General features: G+C 35.8%; 1 protein-coding gene across 3 annotated transcripts in view; it reads left to right on the forward strand.

The window, feature by feature from the left end:
- LOC101898914 (cytokine receptor) overlaps positions 1 to 15446 on the forward strand; it is a 79924-nt gene that overhangs the window by 31170 nt on the left and 33308 nt on the right. The gene's annotated exons all lie outside the window — the stretch shown is intronic.

Here is a 15446-nt window from a genome sequence, read left to right on the forward strand (position 1 = left end):
GTCTGCCAGGAGGCGGGCATAGCCTCAAAGCTGTATTTCTGTAGATTTACGAAGCTATTCTAACTCCTTGTTGTACCATGAGTGTACCTAGCAAGTGCTCGCTGCTCGCTACTTCGGCTTCATCTGTTCACCCTAAGCCAAACTATTCCAATTTGAGTACCATTTAGTGCAGTTCACACATTTAGTACACATTTTCAAAATCACCTTCATATGCAACCTCGATTCGCATACCAAGTCTTATTTTCCAAATAGAACCATTTAGAAGTTTAGTACCATTTTAAGACTTTCCGTAACCTTAAAATTCGAATTTCAAAAAATTGATTCTCAGCTAGTCAGTCAGTTATTTCACTACAGGGTTGCCCATATTCGACGGACCCATCTGGCAACGCCATAACTTTTGACAGAGATGTCACATTGCTTAATGACATACCGCGTTTAAAGCGTCAGTCCAAGCAAATTTTTACCATGAACCAATACACGCCACACGAGCGCTCTGAAATAGTTGAAATTTACAAGAAGTCAATTGTGAAAACTAATCGTGCTTTTAAAACATTAAAAAATGTGAGAAGTGCGCCTTCTAAGAACACCATTAAGCATTTATACGAAAAATTTTCGACTGGTAAGGCTCTTTCTAATCCGAAGAGGCCATATAAAAGTCGACCAAGGCGATCGGCCGAGAATATCGCTGCCGTACGAGCCAGTGTTGAGAGGTCCCCAAGAACATCCCAAAAACGCCGTTCTCATCAGTTGGGAATGGCTCGGTCCACTTTACAACGGATTATTCGCATTGATTTGCATTTGTTCCCGTACAAAATTCAATTGACGCAAAGAGTGTTGCCTGCGGACAAGCCTCGTCGATTGGAATGGGCCCAAAGGTCCGTCGAATATTGGCATCCCTGTACTCGTTACACGTGAACACCTCATAATATACATTTTAGACCCCACAAAGTACATATATTCTTGATCAGCATAAAATTCTATGTCAATTTAGCGATGTCCGTCCGTCTATCCGTCTGTAGAAATCACTGTAGCTTAAGAACGAAATGAAGTAGGTTGATAAAATTTTACTCAAATATGTATTATGTCTGCAGGACTTTTGGTATTGAAAATGGGTCATTTAGGTGCACGTTTCAGTATAGCCCCCATATAATAGTACCTCCCTTTTCCGGTATTTTGGTGATTTAAGCAACATTATTCACCGGAATTGTTTCAAATTTGGTGTTTGAAGTTCGTAATGGGTACTAATTGTCTATGCAGGTCCACGTCTTCGTATAGCCCCCATATAACGGTACCTCTTTATATTCGGTATTTTGATGATTTTAGCGACATTATTTACCGGAATTTGAATATTGTAATGGCTTATGACAAAATTTATCTATGCAGGTCCATGTTGTCGTATAGACCCTAATATAATCGCAAATTCGTTCCAAACGGTGGAGGGTATTTAAAGTTCGGCCCGGCCAAACTCATTTTTTTTTTTTTTTTTTTGAATACGTTACTTATTGACTATTTCTTGTTTCAAGTTATCGAATTCGATGCTTTTTTCAGTTATCCAACAGCGATAATGCTGTAATTAGTATTTTTTAAAATATTCACAAAATAATTTCCATTTTCTGTTTTTTTTTTTCAAATCATCATAAATCTTGTTTCAAAGACAAGAAAATATTCTTCGAATTCGATATACGTGGGTTACTTTTGTCAGCCATAAACATTTGTTGTGTTAATTCATTTATTTGGTTATAAAACGTTTATCGTTTAATTTATGCAAATACGGCCATTGAAATGTGATAATGGCGGAGCTGGTGTTCTATTGGACCATGTCTATCGAAAAAGTATGACAGCCAGAGGTGACGTATACCCTTGAAAATGTAGAAACCGAAACAAACATCCATATAAGGTCTAAAAACAAAACGCAGACAAATATGAGTGGAGAAATTTACAAGCTAATTGCTTATAAACATTTTGGAATAAGAAATGAGATTATAATACTTACGATTTACTCATGTGTGATTATTTAACATTTGTTTCTAACTTTTTATCAAACACTCTTTGAAAAGAAATAAGACGTAATTGGAAGGCAGTGCAGATATTTTGAAATATAATGTACTTATCGATGAATCCCATTGTCAAGTAATGGGTGAATCAGGTCCTTCTTATCCCTTAACACTACAGGGTGAGATAAAAAAGGGCGACCGCCCTTATTTTTACTTTTTTTAAATTTTATTGAATGAAAGAAAAAAATGTCGAAAATAGCATCAAATTTTAGAATAAGTCTAGTTTTGTTCTAATTGGTCACCTTAGGCACGAATTATGGCCTTCAAACGGCCAACGAAACCGTCACACGCTTCCCGAATGTTGCTCTGCGTATTTTGGTCCATTCCCGCCGAAGCGTCTGCTTGAGGTGATTGACACTTTGGTATTTTTTAGTTCTTGCACTTTACCCCAGCTCGTTTTTCAATATTTGCCGAATGGAATATTGCGATATGTTCAGCTCACGAGCCATTTTTTGGCCACTGCGACGCGGGTTTCGATCAAGTCGCTTCTTTACTTTTCGAACAATTTCTGCTGATTTTGCTGTTTTCTTCCGTCCACTTCTTTGACGTCGGGCTACGGTACCAGTATAACTATAGTTCATCTATTTTTTTTGCGGCTATAAACGCTGCTTAAAGGTCATTACGGGATTTAAATTATTAATATTTCTGTAGAAAGTTTAGCATAGACGGTGAAACAAGACTGTTGCTTTTCTCAATAAAAATATTTTTCCCTGAAGATGACTGTCGAAGACAGTCGAAATATCGGAAAATAAAAATCAAAATTATAAAAAGAAAACACTGATGTTTTTCAATTGACCTTAAGCCAAAATAAAGTTAATAAGCTTCACAATTGCAAAAGTGTGTTCCTAAATTGTATTTTTTCAAACGCCTAACGCGGTTTTACAAAATTAGAAAAATATGCTTAATTAATCCACGATCCGTATTTATGTACCTACATCTGCATGTGAGTGCCCCACTAAATGTGCGCATTGATGAAGAACGGAGATTACCAAGAACAGCGGGTAATGGAAAAAAAAAACATTGTGCGGAAGGTCAATATTGCGTCGCAGCTGTAGTGTCGAGTAATACAAAGATGTCGTACATCGTTGAAGCCGGTTTCTGGTAATTATATTATTTTGAACGTTTTATTGCTCTAAATTGAAATTAACTGGGCGATGACTCATCGATGGCACTCTTATCAAAATATTCTTCCAGTTTTCCTTTTTTATTTTCGCCGAATAACCTCCTCATTAAGTTGTTAAAACTTGTCAAATGAATTTGTTTTCGGGGAAGCACTTCTTCCACAAAATGCCATTTCTACCAAATTTTATGAAAAATGAAATTTGTTATCAAAATAAACAAAAAGCACAGATTGATTTTGAGTTGGAATCAACTGATAAAGCATCAATCAATTCACACTTTCCGGTTTTATTGTCGATTATATTATCGAAGCATAAATAAACATTCAGACAAACAGATCCACATACAGACGAACAAACAATGGAATCCCCCCAGAGTATTTTTATTTTATCTCTCTTTTTTTGGGCATAGGTTAGTCAAAGATTTTAAATTAGCTTGAATTTTATATTTAAAACAGACCAACAACCAGTCTTGAATGAAATGGAATGAAGAAAAGCAACAACAATAATTCTGAGAACATTTCCAATTAAAGAGTGTTATGGAATTGAAGGGGACTGGCTGTGTAGGTCTGTGGCATGGACTCAGCTGCCAATCTGGGAGAATGTGGTATTTCCAAAGAAATTCTCCATAACCCAATTTCGTTGGTCTACGAAAGTAGTAAAAAAATCAATATTTTAAATTTTTTATAAGGCGATCAAGAATGAAATTTTGATGCAAAGAAAAAACTGCTAATTTCACCCTGTCAGTGCCGTGATAATTTGCATTATGATAATTTAAATGTTGACCTCGAATGGTACCGAAGAAGTATTTTTAAGAGTAGGTTACGAATATTTTTCATTTCGTACCAGATATTGACTATTCACTCAATACTAGATAAGTAATCATTTGTGGAAAATATTGAAATGTTCGTGAGGTTCTAGATATAGTGGACCGATATTTGGTGCAAAATGTAATGAAAATCGAACATTTATTTTCAATTTTACGCGAATATGTGTTAAAAAAATTTAACCATTTTTCTGAATAAGGAACCAGAATCAGTTCACATCAGATCTCCGGTTGAGATAAATATTTCAATACAGGACGAATCTCTGACTTGTTTCACAAATTATAACAAATATAGTTATTGAAAATTATGACCCTTTTCTGGGGGAGGTACCAGAAGGAATGGACCGATATATTCCATCTTTACAGCAGATCTTGTGTTGATATAAGTATTGGGATGCTTTTCTCCCGTTTTATGAGTTTTATTCATTTTACCTGAATTAGCACTGATAAATAATTGTGATTTGGAAAGTTTGCGCAAAATTGGATTATATTTTTTGTAAATTAATTTCTGTGAAATGTTTAATCTTTTGTGGGGTTGGTACCAGAAGGAGTGGACCATCTCCGAGCTCGACAGCCAGCCAGACAGACAGACGAGCAGCTCTAGATCGACTACAAACGTCCTGAAAAGGATTTGGTCCAAAGAGAGCTAGGGTCTAAAACCGTTGTTTTGATGAGGAACGTTTTGTCCGTATTAAATGATATATACCCTACCCTGCCATATGGCTGAGGATATTAAAAAAATACACAAGTATCGACGTTTTGAAAATATACATCGCAAAGTAATCTAAATAGAGGGGACAAGTTTCTCCTCTCTTCCACACTTTTGGAAATTTTCGGTCTAAGATTCCTCTGAATCCGTGTATTTTAGGTATATAGTGTCTTCGGCAATATTGAAGATAAAAATACGATTTTCGACCAAAATATTTATGAATTTACGAACCTTTTATTTATGAACAATTTAGCACTTTTTCTCAATTCGCTGCAAGTAAAAAGTGTAGAAAACGCAAGTGCATTTGGTAGTATTCGTTTTTAGATCAATCCCCCAAACGGTGTTCTGGGTACTTAGCCAAAAGTTTTTAATATATTTAAAATATATTCCTCAATATTTACGATAGTGCTTTGAAATTTAATGAAAGAGTTAGGATTGTATGAAGAATCATTGGTACAGAAAATGGGTCGCATCGGTCCACTTTTTGGAATAGTCCTCTTGTAGGGATAACTCCAATTTCAAGTATTTTTTTAGGTTTTGACTATGTTTTCCATTTTATTTTACCAAATGTAGTCGTTTTGAGTTTTTATTATGTAGAAACGCTATTTACAGAAAATATAGGTCCATCTTTTGGGACATCAGATTTTATTAATTTTAAGGGTCTTGGATATATTTTCAAATCGATTTGGCTTCGATATCGGACCCTTTGTTGGCTCGCTTGAGGGTTAAAATCAAAAATATTTCTCTTATTTTTATCTGCAATATTGTCTCTATTTATCTAGATGTCTTTTCTGGGCTTTGATGAGGCAATCAGACAGTCAGCTTACACAATTTTATGTATATTGATTTTTTTTTGGAGGAGGAGTTAATCACCAACAGAGAAAACCGAAATGTCAAATCTTAGCAGATTTAATTGGAATTGGAACAGAAAGCTTCAAAATACCAAATATCTAGAGGTACCCAAATATTTATGGGTACATCAATTATCAATCATACCATTTAGAGAAGTCGACAAGAACTCCTCCAAAAGCATTTAAAATTAACTTCTGAAGAAAAAACAGACATCCGACATTTGGTTTACTGCATTGTGGCGTAGCATTTAAGAAAATGCGGCAGGCGGAACATTTTTTACGCTCCACCCTGTGGCAAAGAAAATCAGTACCGGAATTTGATATTCAAGAGAGATATTTTATTTTTGAGCGGCCCAAAACCTTTTTTCTTACAACCGCAACAGAAAATTACAAACGCCATGACAGAATGAATATGACTCCTATATTGTACTGGAGGAACGAAAAAAGCAAATATAACCACGATTTTGATGATCATAATAAATCTTGTCTACTTTTGGTGTTGCTTGCTCCTTGTTAGCTCGTTCGGCTGATGATACACCGTTTGTGACTGGCTGTCAACCAGTTATTTGTTACCTTTGAAGTGGGTTCAAATGAAATCTCTGTTGCTGGCTGGATGACTGTCTGGCTGGCGGTCGGGATGTTTTGTACGGCCGCATGCCTGTTCCACAACAAATGGTTTGTTGTCCTTTATAAACGTTTTGTATACCTGTCGATGGGTACATTCCTATCGCATGATAGTTTTAAGTTGTACATAAGAGTGTAACGGTAATATAGCATAATGCCGCTTCTGCGACTAATAAATGCGATAGGACAGGGTGAGATAAAAAAACTGCAATAATTTAAAATTTTTTAATTTTCTTGAATGAAATGTCGGAAATAGCATCAAATTTTAGAATAAGATTAGATTTGTTCGAATTAGTCACCTTTGGCACGAATTAGGGCCTTGAAACGGCCAATGAAAACGTCACACGCTGCCCGAATGTTGCTCTGCGGTATTTTGACCCATTCCCGGCGAAGCGCTTGCTTTCATTTCTTCCCGAAGGATGTATCTTCCGCAATTAGAAATCGATATCAACCGCGATATTTTTTGCTTGCTGGGCTAATATATAAGTTTACCTATTCATTGGATGTAGTGGTAAAGATGACAACCCACGTCAGGTACGCCAGCACCACTGTGTTATTAGTAACTTTAATTTAATGTTTCATTATTTAGTTCAGCGATAAAAGTGGCGGAGTAATTTTGCAGCAATTTCGCTCTTCTCTTTAGAGAATACATTTTCATTGCAAATTTTGGCATATTTCTTCATTTATTGCCTTCGATGGACATATTACAAAACAGAATGCATTTAAATATCGAAGATGTGCTTGTCATAACAAATTCGGACGTTTTATATAGATTAACGGATATGGAGAGCAAAATAAATTGAATTGATTTGCAAATTTGCATTTGTCATGTACAGATTGCGGTTTTATCGGTGAAACAAAGCCAGACGATTCTAAAAGAAAAGAAACAAGTAAAAAAACAATAAGTTCGGGCCGGGCCGAACTTTGAATACCCACCACCATTTGGAACGAATTTGGAAATTTTCAAAAAAAAAAAAACATTCGCCAAAAATTCTGTTAACATCTTAAAAATACCGAATATAGCCGTTATATAAGTGTCTGTACGACGTGAACCGTTTGTCATATGCCATTACCTTATTCAAATTCGAAACTTGAAATAAACAGTGAATAATGTAGCTAAAATCATTAAATTACCGTACATAGGGAGGTACCGTTATATCGAAGCTATACGAAGACCTGGACCTGCATAGATAATGTTCTGCCACATGCTGTAGCTTCTATTACTAACTTCAAATACGACATCTCAAACAATTTCGGTGAATATTATATCTAAAATCGTTAAAATATCGAATATAAGGAGGTACTGATATATGGGTCCTATACGAAGACCTGGACCTGCATAGACAATTTTCTGTCGCAAAAATCATCATAATACCGAATATAGTGAGATACCGTTATATGGGGGCTATACGAAGACGTGTACCTGTCTAAGGCTGTAGTATCGATTTCGAACTTTAAATGCCAAATTTGAAACAGTTACGGTAAATAATGTCGCTTAAATAATCAAAATACCGAATATCGGGAGGTACCGTTATATGGGAGCTATATGAAAACTTGGAAACTCGAAAGATAGCGTGATTACAAAAGACAGACAGACGGATATGGCTAAATCGTCTTAGAATTTTACGCTGATCAATATACTTTATTAGGTCTGACACGAGTATTTCGAGGAGTTACAAACGGAATGACAAAATGAATATACCCTCCATAGTATGGTGGAGGGTATACAAATTCTTGAAGTGTGTGAATTAAATATTAACGGGAAACTACATATTAGAAGGAGGAAATTCTGTTATTTAAAGAACGATTCGTTCATCCAGTATCCAACATTTTCCCATAGGATACAGAACTTTACAGATTTGTTCTAGAAAAAATGGTAGTCATATGTGCCGAATATCGGTATATGGGAGTCATGCGAACCGACATTTACGAATTTTTTCTTCCTTCTGAGAAAGAACACAAGTATTGCCCATCTCATGTAGTAGGGATAAAACAATCAAAATACCGTACATATTTACGAAATGCTCCGCAAACACACACAGAGTGATGTAGGGTTTCATATAGACGTTTCCTCGCGAATTTTTGTCCCATTTATGCGTCCATGACCGTATGCGGGAACTATGCCAGAATTTGAAAGAGAGAGAGAGAGAGAGAGAGAGAGGGAGATTCCGGCCGTCAGTCTGTACCCTCCGTCTGTTATTTATACCCTCAACCATATGACTAGAGAGGGTATATATCATTTGATACGGCCATCCTCCCCCACAATGGTAAAAATTTTGAATATACATAAAGCTCTAAAATCGCGAAATTAACATCCGATTCCATTTAGACTTGGCACATCTCAATATTTCTATCAACACAAGAAATGTTATAAAGATGGTAGGGATCGGACCATTTCTTCTGGTACCACATGGCACGTTGCGATATTTATATCATATTTATTTAGTTCCGGTACGAAATGGACAATATTGGCCCATTCCTTCGGAACCAACTCCATAGAGGGCCAAACGTTTAAATAATTATAACAGAAGTCAAAATATATTTGAATAATCAAATATTGGCTGAGGGTATACATCTGTCGGCAAAACCGACTGATATTTTTAACTTGCTTTTATCAAACATTGACCGATTTCGGAGAATCTACTCACTCCTCCTGGTACAAAAGTTTATAATGTTCAAAGATCAAGATATATGATCCAAAACAAATTTCCAATTTCGTTTACATTTTGTATATTGGAATCAGCCTGTGTAACCAAGTTTCAGTTTTTTAGGAAAGTATAAATTTAAATTTTAAGTTATTTCACATGTTCCTATAGGTAACAAAAATTGTACGTTTTTAAGAAAACAGGTACTAAGTTAATGGGGTGGTTTTGTCTAATTTAAAGATAGTTTAATAAGGTAATCAATGAGTACCTTGCGTTTAAATATTAATGACGCATTTGCAAACGACATCTCAAGTACACCCCAATATACGCACCGTTTTATCCACAGATCACAACATTACATATGTACAAAAATGTTTGTTGGTACGAAAATTTATTTTGTTGTCGTCTCTTGATTTGGATGCTTTGCGCTTCTTTCGTTCTTTTTTTCTGCTCTGCCATTTTAGCCAATATCGAGTATTGTTTGGGGTTTTTTCTTTTTGTCCATTCTTGTGCAATTCAAATGAACGAGTTTTTGTCAAGTCGAGTTTTGTTTTTATTCAATATTGTGCCACTTCTGAGAAATCATAATTTTTACATTTTTAACAATAACTTCTAGCCGAACGCCAAACTTGCCTACCAGCCATCCGCACAGCTAGCCTGCCAGCCAGTCGACAACAAAAGACCGATTGTTGGCTGTGGCGGTGTGTGTCAGCCACTTGAACAGCACCATTGCTTCTCCAAGCGCCTTGAAAACATGCATTCGGAAGGAGGAGTAATAAGTCAGCTAACCAGTCAGTGGACACATATCTTGAAATTGCACAACAACATACGCTCGTTTGATGTCCGTTTTGTTTTCTTAACAACTTAGTCTTTTCATAACCGGGAATGTCAGTCAGCCATCCAGTTGTAGTCAATGATTCTTGCCTGGACCATCTAAATAATGTTTTAGAGGACGACATAAAGACAGGATAAATAAATAAATAAATCGTGCCAAACATCTCTTGCTAGAATCCACTTGTCAATTAAGCACCTAAAATTGGTCGTATTTTTCATACCCTACACCATAAGATCCCACGCCCTGATATATTCTTCCGAGGACCCACCAAGTATATACAGGGTGAGAAGAAAAAACTGCAACCAACTTCAGACTGTTGTCATTTCTAAGCCACTCGTCCGACAGCTGTTAAAATTATTCCAGTGTCCAGTATTAATCGACCGTGGCATCAGAATAAATGCCGAATACAGGGTTGCCCATATTCGACGGACCCATGTTTTTTTTTGGGCCCATTCTAATCGACGAGGCTTGTCCGCAGGCAACATTCTTTGCGTCACTTGAATTTTGTACGGGAACAAATTTGGGATGTTCTTGGGGACCTCTCAACACTGGCTCGTACGGCAGCGATATTCTCGGCCGATCGCCTTGGTCGACTTTTATATGGCCTCTTCGGATTAGAAAGAGCCTTACCAGTCGAAAATGTTTCGTATAAACGCTTAATGGTGTTCTTAGAAGGCGCACTTCTCACATTTTTTAATGTTTTAAAAGCACGTTGAGTTTTCACATTTGACTTCTTCTTTTGAATGTAAATTTCAACTATTTCAGAGCGCGTGTATTGGTTCATGGTAAAAATCAGCTTGGACTGACGCTTCAAACGCGGTATGTCATTAAGCGATGTGACACCTCTGTCAAAAGTTATGGCGTTGCCAGATGGGTCCGCCGAATATGTACAAAATATCGAAAAAATATTCTGGAGGGTGTATTAAAGCCTTGGGCAAGCAAACATTTTGGCCGCAGAACAAACGCACCCAGCACGCGCCACCCAAGAATGGTTACAAAATGAGGTTCCTCGCTTCATTTTCAGCGCACAATGGCCACCGAAATCTCCGCATACTAATCCGTTGGACTATTCTGTCTGGAGTATTTTGGAAAGCAAGGTTGGCACTAAAAAATACCAAAGTGTCGATATATTTAATTGAACCCAATAGCATGAGATATATTTCGCAAAATTTTAGATGAAGCTTTAAAATTTGATACAAATCTTTGGATTACATCCAGAATTATTAATAAAGACAATGGGTCGTATAGGTACACCTTTTGGAATAGCTTTCCATGTTTTCCATTTAATTTTGCCAAATGGAAAAACGCTATTTACAAAAAGTATATCAATATAGGTTTAGCTTTTGGTTGAGTCGGTATACAATGATATCCCCTAATTCTAGTTATTGCGAGAGTCTTGACCATATTTCGATTGAGGATTTGGTATCTCTTGTAGGAAAGATACAAAGCAATCGGGTCAAACCTATAGCTTAAACGATCGTGTTTCATTTTTTATTTCAACTTCCTATTAATGTTCCTAGGTACGGACGTATTGGACGCTTGATATTACTACATACAAGCGTAGTTGTTCCCTCGGTTTCTATGGTGCGGACTCAAAATCGGTATTCTACAATGTGGAATAAAGCATAACATTTATCCGTTTACATCAAACAAAAGTTTGCCTCCTAAAATTCCTCTTGACCGTCTTCATAGATGACTTTCTTAGCCAATTTAGGTCATTTTTAAATATCCTTAGTTTTTCATATTTCCCATAGTGCCGAAAATTTATAGAGTTTTGTTTGTCTATTGTGTAAAATCGGAGATGTAAATTCTCTGATTTGGCTTACATTGGAGATAATTTTTGATTTTTGTAGATGTTTTCGCGCTTCTCGTTAAAAATATTTGCTTCGAATTTCATTCATCATTCAAATGTTATCGATTACGAGTGGCAGCATTTTATAAATAATACCATTTAATAAAAACAGAAAAAACTCGTCCCCAGTCTAAAAATAATCCAAGATAGTTATGTCGTTTTCTTTTAAAACATTCGAAACTATTTTAAACCCGACTATCAAAAAAATATAATGAGGAACTCATAAATAGTTTATGAATGCTCTGACAATGTCATCTTGGCGATATCAGACATAATATAAAGCTACTCAAGAAGTTTATAGCTTGTCGAATGCTCTTCATTTCTCTCTCCTTTTTTTTTTGTTTCAAACCAATTCGGTCCGAGAGTATCCATCATTTTATTCGTCTTTCCTTGTTGTTTGTTTTGTTGTGTTTTTACATTGCCATTCAATGCCGTCGTTGGACAATGGACGGCAACCCGTTCTTGACTTGTGCTGCCAATCGTATGTGGGCATAAATAAATCTACGTATTCCTGCCGTTCATGGTGGAGTGTGTTCGTTCCATCGGACATGTGTACATTGGGATGTCCCAACATGTGCGAAAGCAAAAAGCTAAAGAGTTGCTTCGCTTAGACGAAAGTGGTGAACTATTTGGTTTTCTTCGGTTGGCCACCAGAACTCAAGCGCAGACCACGGTAATGGTGTGGGCCGCCATAACAACCGATGGTCGCTATCCGCTCGTATTAATCGACCGTGGCATGAGAATAAATGACGAGTATTATTTCGAAAATATTTTGGAGGGTGTATTAAAGCCTTGGCCACGCAAACATTTTGGCCCCAGACCTTGGACTTTCAAACGAGACTCAGCACCATCGCACTCAGCACGCGCCACCCAAGAATGGTTACAAAATGAGGTTCCTCGCTTCATTTCCAGCGCATAATGGCCCGATACCAATCTGTTGGACTATTGTGTCTGGAGTATTTTGGAAAGCAAGGTTGGCACTAAAAAATACCAAAGTGTCGATCACTCAAGCAAGGGCTTCGCCGGGAATGGCCCAAAATACGACAGAGCATCATTCGGGCAGCGTGTGACGGTTTCATTGTCCGTTTGAAGGCCATAAATCGTGCCAAAGGTGACCAATTCGAACAAATCTAAACTTATTCTAAAATTTGATACTATTTCCGACATTTTTTTCAATAAATTTTACATTTCAATAAAATTAAAAAAACTCTCACCCTGTATGGGAGCTATATCCAAATCTAAACCGTTCACATTAAAATTTAGCAGAGGTTGGGGTGAGCATTTTACGGATGTGAGAATTTAATGCATTTTCTTCCAGGCTGAATTCGTTCGTATGTGCCTAAGTCCATTCAATTTGGGCTTATATTAAAAATTTGGTACTCAATAAACTTGAAATCGGGTAAATATGTATTTATAGTTGAGCTATACCCAAATTTGAGCCGATCTCGATAAAATTTGGTAAAGTCATTCCTGAGCTGTGTTTGATATATTTCCCCGAACATCATTATTACGGAGTTCATATTACGGATTTAGAGGACAAAAATAACAAATCGGATATATATGAGAGCTATAGCTATATCAACCACTCTTATTTCTACCATCAATTTGGTCGTATATACCAAAATCCATCCTATTTGGACTAATATTACACATTTTGTGCACAATAAGAGGCAAATCGGATCAATAATAAATCAATAAGGGGAAATGGCTTTACCCCGAGCTAATTTTTCAATATTTGCTGAATGGAATATTGCGATATGTTCAGCTCACGAGCCATTTTTCGGCCACTGCGACGCGAATTCCGATGAAGTCGCTCCTTTACTTTTCGAACCATTTCTGCTGATGTTGCTGTTTTCTTCCGTCCACTTCCTTGACGTCGGGCTACGCTACCAGCATAACGGTAACGAGCGATTGTACGAGACACAAAAGATTTATTCTCATTTAAATGCTGGAGTGCTCTAACTATAGCCACTTGTGGTTTTCCAACCAAATATAAAGAAATCACGCTTGAATACCAACATGAATAACTTTTTTTTTCTGGATAATTCTCACCAAAATGCTTTTGTACGCTTGTAAACAATATAATGAGCTGTCCTGGGATAATTTTAACAGCTGTCGGACGAGTGGCTTAGAAATGACAGCAGTCTGAAGTTGTTTGCAGTTTTTTTCATCTCACCCTGCATATATAATTTTTAATATAATCCTTCTCGAAGTCAAGTCATGCACTTTATAGCAACTCTATAATAAGAAGCTTTTTTTGGTAATGAGAATTCTTGCTGGGAGAACGACTGTTTTTTGACATTTTCATTGTCACTTGATGACAGATTCGCAAATAATTACCTTTTATGACTAGCTATTTTAGAATAAAGGAATGGGAATTATATTTTGTATATAATTTATTGATGCTAAAATGTAATTATTTCATAATGATATTTGTTGCTGGAGAAATTGCATTTGATTAAAGAATTGAAATTTTACTTGGAATGTTTACTCCCTATTTTCATTCAAATAATTGCCCGATCTTATAGAGAAGTGAAATATGAAATGAGAAATTGTATTGTACAATACACTTCATATTTTCCTAAAACAATATTCCCCCATTTTATTGAGGCACTCTAATACATTTTCATAAATTGGTATATGGATATGCGCCAGCATTTTTATTCGGTCTCAGATTACTGGGAAAAAAATTAAGATATCTGGGAATTGTTATTTTGTTATAATTTCATGTATGGTTATTTTCGAATAAAAAAAATACAAAACAAAGAAAAAACTGAAAAAACTGCCAAAAGAAAAGGAATAACAATAACGATGATATACGGTTGGCTGCCTAGTTATTTGGTTGGCTAAGTTTGGGAATGATTTGACACATCTTTAACAATAAATGTCCATATGAATTTACGTATGTATGTATGCTTCTTTGGTGTTTGTACTCCAAGTCGGCTAGTGTGGAAAGGTCTTGGGGTCTATTCTACACCACAAAAAAACGCAGCCACTATTTCACAGAAGGACTCCATGCATGATTCATTTTGAGGGAATAGTATTTTTCCTCTGCAAATAATTAGCGTTCCCAGAATTCTGTTTCAAAAAAATTGCTATGGCTCAGGAAATATTAAATAGTTGGCAATTATCAAATCATTTTGTAAGCAATGATAGCAGCTAAAGAGATTTAGATGACATATATTTTAGCATCACCAAATCAACTACATATGTGGATTAAAGAGAGGAATCTACTCTATAAGGGTTTTTCTTAAGAAAAGAGAATATTTTTGTCACCCCTATCTATATATATAAAAGAAAGTTGTGTTAGTTACTACGCTTATAACTTAAGAACCGCTGGACTGATTTTAACGATTCATACAAATTCGGAATTGTCTCCTGTCCGAAAAGGATAATATCCAAAAAAATCGCGTAAAAATGTGATATATTAACATTTTTATTTTGACTTTTGAAATGTACAATAGTAATGTTTTATTTTGCATGATTTTTTCTTATGTACATTTGTAGTGTTTTTTATATTTTATTTTTGAATTCGAATATTAATGCCAATTTATTTAAATGACTTGATTTCTTGAATGGAAGTGTAGTACAGAATTATATGGTGGTGAAACGGAATAGATGATATCGAAATAATTTAACGCGATTACACCAAAGTTAAAAGATAATTACTTTTTCAAAATCGCTAAAAACAGCGAACAAATTGAAGATTTTTTCAATTTGTTATTCTTCTTTTATCAATTTTTTTCAATTTGTATTGTATTTGTATTTTTTCATATTGACTTCAGTGAATTTTTTGTGAACAAAATAAGGAATAATTTTTCACTATATACAATTTTTCACAAAAACTGAAATAAGTGCGAAATAGGATGTTAACTGACATCTACATTTCAACTCCAGGGCCTACATCGTGGTTCAGCTGGAAGATGCGAACA

This window comes from Musca domestica, unplaced genomic scaffold (genome assembly GCF_030504385.1).
Source record: "Musca domestica strain aabys unplaced genomic scaffold, Musca_domestica.polishedcontigs.V.1.1 43, whole genome shotgun sequence".
Classification (NCBI taxonomy): domain Eukaryota; kingdom Metazoa; phylum Arthropoda; class Insecta; order Diptera; family Muscidae; genus Musca; species Musca domestica.